Here is a 5603-nt window from a genome sequence, read left to right as displayed (position 1 = left end):
GAAAAACCTAATCAAATCTGTTTTTGGAATTGCAAAACAATATTGCACGCTACTCATTGCAAAACTCGCATTTTTTAAGCACTCATCGTATTCATCAAACTCGGCGTCCCGTTCTAACCAAAAAAGCCCACAGTTGAATTTCGTTCTTATGACACCCAAGAAAAAACACACTTTTGAATATTCACCAAAACCATTATGTAGCACCCTAATGAATGCATACATTTTAGAGGTGGGCAAAAAAAGAGCGAGCCGCTCAAAGAGTCGGTCCACAAAAAAGAGCGAACGAACCATGGCTCACAAAAAAAGAGCCGCGGTTCTTTTTGAAACTCTGGTCTTTTTAAAGATCCGTTCGAAGATGGAATCATTTTAAATTTTTGTCTATTTTAAAATTTATAAATATTTATACACTGCCGCTCTAATCGTGTCCGTCCCATATGTAAAAACAGCAAGCCGAGAAAAACGCGTGTCAAAGTTGTCCCACCCATAAGGCTACGTGTTAGAATTTCACGAAAAAGTGGATTTTCTCCGGATTTCTAGAACAAAGTACTACATTTTATTGTTTTTTTCTGATAGTTTACATGATTTTGAACCAAACTGCATTATTACCTCAAAATTGACGAAATTACGATTGACGATCGTAATTTTCAGCTAGGTGTCATAGCATACTAAGGACAATGCGTACATTTGAAGGGTGAATCGTTGATTCTGGAGACACCGGACGTCGATCCAATGCGCACCTTGGGGACAGAATGGACAACCCGAATTCCTTCTGGAATTTGTTCATTGGACCATCCCCTACACACCTGTCTTTATTCCGAGTGAATCCATGTTGTCCCCAGACCTGTAGGAACGATTGAACGAAAAGCACAAAAATCCCATAGTAATTTACATGTAAACTTTGAACCGCTGGGGACAGGCCAATTCTCAACCAAATGGGCTGATATTTGGCATGAGAGTCCCTATGGGTATCCTCTACTAGGGGAACCTCGGTTTGCCTGATTCTGAGAACTTTTTTGTTTGGATGAAACACCCTAGTATGTATGTATGTATGATCCCCATACCCGCAGGCAACTTGGTCCTGGAACACATGTAAGCGCTACACGGAGAAAAAAGAGTTGCCAAAATCGTGAACAAGCGTTCTTGAAAATGGGAACCACGAACAAAGTGTTCAAATCCCATGGTACGATTTTCAAAAACGTACCATGGGATTTGAACACTTTGTTCGTGGTTACCATTTTCATGAACGCATGTTCACGATTTTGGGAACCCTTTTTTCTCCGTGTAGGTGAACAATTCGATCATCTTTTACTCCGTAATCTGTACACCCACGTGCATAAGTTTTTTTGCACGAATTTTTATGCTACAAATACCGGCGCATAAAATAAAATGGGTTCCCTTTTCCTCCCCAAGCACAGGAAATTTGTATCGGGTGTAGGGACACTTTGCATAGACGCCCTTGTTCCCATCACGTCACTGAGGGTATGGAGCGACGAGAAATTAATAAGCATGTCCCCTCAGTCGAACCTTCATTAGAGAAGCAGGCAATCCACAACTCACAGCGAACGACTATGGGAACACCCTACCACGTATATAATAAGGTTGGCGTAGGTTGAATTTAGTGAAATGTGAGAATGTTAGAGTAGATGAAAGAATATGTTGTTATTCAAACAGGAAAGGTCTCACCAAATAGGAAATCCATGGTTTAAGAAATTTTGCGATCGTCTCAAACTTGATGGAACTTGCGATCAGGTAGCCGAATTCTTGCACCACACGAACAACAGTAACCGGCTTGACCTTTGAAGTTTCTGGACGATGGTCATCACTCAGCACCCTCAATAAGGAAGCAATTGTTTTAACCGATGAAAAATGTTGAAGCAAAATCTCGTCCACGTTGGCTCAGTTCCCATAGTTGACACACCGAAAAGGACAGCAAAGTCTCCAAAATGATACAAATTTTACTCTTTTTAAATGAAATCCAGGAACCAAAAAATGACAGAGGAAAAAAAACGCGTCCGGTCGCACGCACAGTTTACTTCGATCAATTTATTAATTTTAGCAGAAATAAGCGCAATTTTGTAAAATTAATAGCATGTTCTCCAAAACTTTAGATTTAACTTAGGGTGCTTTTCCCATCCAATTATTCGAACGTTTAGATCTATGATTTTAAAGCGAATCTTCTCGTTTTAGCTGTTTTTTTAAATAATGTCTAATAAAATCTAATAAAAAACATCAATAATCATAAAATTTTTGAAAAAGAGCGAAAGCCGTTCAAAAGAGCGGCTCATTTTAAAGAACGAGTGAAAACGAGTGAGTGAAACGCATTTTTTAAGCACTCATCGTATTCATCAAACTCGGCGTCCCGTTCTAACCAAAAAAGCCCACAGTTGAATTTCGTTCTTATGACACCCAAGAAAAAACACACTTTTGAATATTCACCAAAACCATTATGTAGCACCCTAATGAATGCATACATTTTAGAGGTGGGCAAAAAAAGAGCGAGCCGCTCAAAGAGCCGGTTCACAAAAAAGAGCGAACGAACCATGGCTCACAAAAAAAGAGCCGCGGTTCTTTTTGAAACTCTGGTCTTTTTAAAGATCCGTTTCAAGATTGAATCATTTTAAAACTTTTGTCTATTTTAAAATTTATAAATATTTATACACTGCCGCTCTAATCGTGTCCGTCCCATATGTAAAAACAGCAAGCCGAGAAAAACGCGTGTCAAAGTTGTCCCACCCATAAGGCTACGTGTTAGAATTTCACGAAAAAGTGGATTTTCTCCGGATTTCTAGAACAAAGTACTACATTTTATTGTTTTTTTCTGATAGTTTACATGATTTTGAACCAAACTGCATTATTACCTCAAAATTGACGAAATTACGATTGACGATCGTAATTTTCAGCTAGGTGTCATAGCATACTAAGGACAATGCGTACATTTGAAGGGTGAATCGTTGATTCTGGAGACACCGGACGTCGATCCAATGCGCACCTTGGGGACAGAATGGACAACCCGAATTCCTTCTGGAATTTGTTCATTGGACCATCCCCTACACACCTGTCTTTATTCCGAGTGAATCCATGTTGTCCCCAGACCTGTAGGAACGATTGAACGAAAAGCACAAAAATCCCATAGTAATTTACATGTAAACTTTGAACCGCTGGGGACAGGCCAATTCTCAACCAAATGGGCTGATATTTGGCATGAGAGTCCCTATGGGTATCCTCTACTAGCGGAACCTCGGTTTGTCTGATTCTGAGAACTTTTTTGTTTGGATGAAACACCCTAGTATGTATGTATGTATGTATGATCCCCATACCCGCAGGCAACTTGGTCCCGAAACACATGTAAGCGCTACACGGAGAAAAAAGAGTTGCCAAAATCGTGAACAAGCGTTCTTGAAAATGGGAACCACGAACAAAGTGTTCAAATCCCATGGTACGATTTTCAAAAACGTACCATGGGATTTGAACACTTTGTTCGTGGTTACCATTTTCATGAACGCATGTTCACGATTTTGTTTTTTAGGTGTTAATCGCCGCGAATTGATTTTTGGTTTTTTGATCGATTGGTTTTCGGCGAAAAAAAAAAAAACAATTATTTGTTTGCCAGATTGTCCGAACGTTTCGGTCGCCTCACTGGCTTGCGACCATCTTCAGCGGACAACTCTTCCTGCCGTTTCTTTTCTGGCTACGGCCACGTAGCCAGAAAAGAAACGGCAGGAAGAGTTGTCCGATGAAGATGGTCGCAAGCCAGTGAGGCGACCGAAACGTTCGGACAATCTGGCAAGCAAATAATTTTTGTTATTTTTTCGCCGAAAACCAATCGATCAAAAAACCAAAAAAAAAATTGTTCACGATTTTGGGAACCCTTTTTTCTCCGTGTAGGTGAACAATTCGATCATCTTTTACTCCGTAATCTGTACACCCACGTGCATAAGTTTTTTTGCACGAATTTTTATGCTACAAATACCGGCGCATAAAATAAAATGGGTTCCCTTTTCCTCCCCAAGCACAGGAAATTTGTATCGGGTGTAGGGACACTTTGCATAGACGCCCTTGTTCCCATCACGTCACTGAGGGTATGGAGCGACGAGAAATTAATAAGCATGTCCCCTCAGTCGAACCTTCATTAGAGAAGCAGGCAATCCACAACTCACAGCGAACGACTATGGGAACACCCTACCACGTATATAATAAGGTTGGCGTAGGTTGAATTTAGTGAAATGTGAGAATGTTAGAGTAGATGAAAGAATATGTTGTTATTCAAACAGGAAAGGTCTCACCAAATAGGAAATCCATGGTTTAAGAAATTTTGCGATCGTCTCAAACTTGATGGAACTTGCGATCAGGTAGCCGAATTCTTGCACCACACGAACAACAGTAACCGGCTTGACCTTTGAAGTTTCTGGACGATGGTCATCACTCAGCACCCTCAATAAGGAAGCAATTGTTTTAACCGATGAAAAATGTTGAAGCAAAATCTCGTCCACGTTGGCTCAGTTCCCATAGTTGACACACCGAAAAGGACAGCAAAGTCTCCAAAATGATACAAATTTTACTCTTTTTAAATGAAATCCAGGAACCAAAAAATGACAGAGGAAAAAAAACGCGTCCGGTCGCACGCACAGTTTACTTCGATCAATTTATTAATTTTAGCAGAAATAAGCGCAATTTTGTAAAATTAATAGCATGTTCTCCAAAACTTTAGATTTAACTTAGGGTGCTTTTCCCATCCAATTATTCGAACGTTTAGATCTATGATTTTAAAGCGAATCTTCTCGTTTTAGCTGTTTTTTTTAAATAATGTCTAATAAAATCTAATAAAAAACATCAATAATCATAAAATTTTTGAAAAAGAGCGAAAGCCGTTCAAAAGAGCGGCTCATTTTAAAGAACGAGTGAAAATGAGCGGCTCCTAAAAAAGAACGGTTTTGCCCACCTCTAATACATTTCCAAAGCACGCTTCGAAATATTTCCGACACAAAGCTTTTAGAAATATTTCACGCCTCAAAAGCGCATCCTATGCACAGAAAGTATCGCTTGATGGATCGATTTATATCATGCTACAGAAATATTTCGCTATAAAATTCAAGTTACAGAATTCTCATAGGGTGACCATTACGGTTGTACTATGGTTGTATGGAACAAAATATTGCGGATTTCAGAGATTTTTAGACAATCGTGCAAGTTGTGAAAAGCTCTCCAACAAAGTGCACACCTCAAACTACAGCAGAAAAAAACTATCTAAGACACACACTTTAGTTTGAAACTGATCTAAAGTGGTCGATAGCAACGAAGCTCAGTCGAGACACGCACCACTCTGGGCGAGCGGGGGTTGGAGAAGGGGTAGGATTTCAAGTGTGCAAATATTTGGTGTGCAGATATGATTTGCAAGGGTGTAGAATTTGGTGCAAAGTGTGCAATATGTTCGTAAAATATGAAAGCAACAGCAATATTTGTTTCCTTTTGGGGTCCTAATCAACTTTCCAATGTTTGGGAACGATTTGTTGAGTCCCCACTTTGCGCAGAGCGATTCAATTTTGTATGGGAATTTGTATGTGTAAAACAATTTGAAATTTCCTAGCAAAACACACGATTTAGAC

Source organism: Culex pipiens, chromosome 2 (genome assembly GCF_016801865.2).
Source record: "Culex pipiens pallens isolate TS chromosome 2, TS_CPP_V2, whole genome shotgun sequence".
Taxonomy (NCBI): Eukaryota; Metazoa; Arthropoda; class Insecta; order Diptera; family Culicidae; genus Culex; species Culex pipiens.
Note: the sequence above shows the minus strand (reverse complement) of the source record.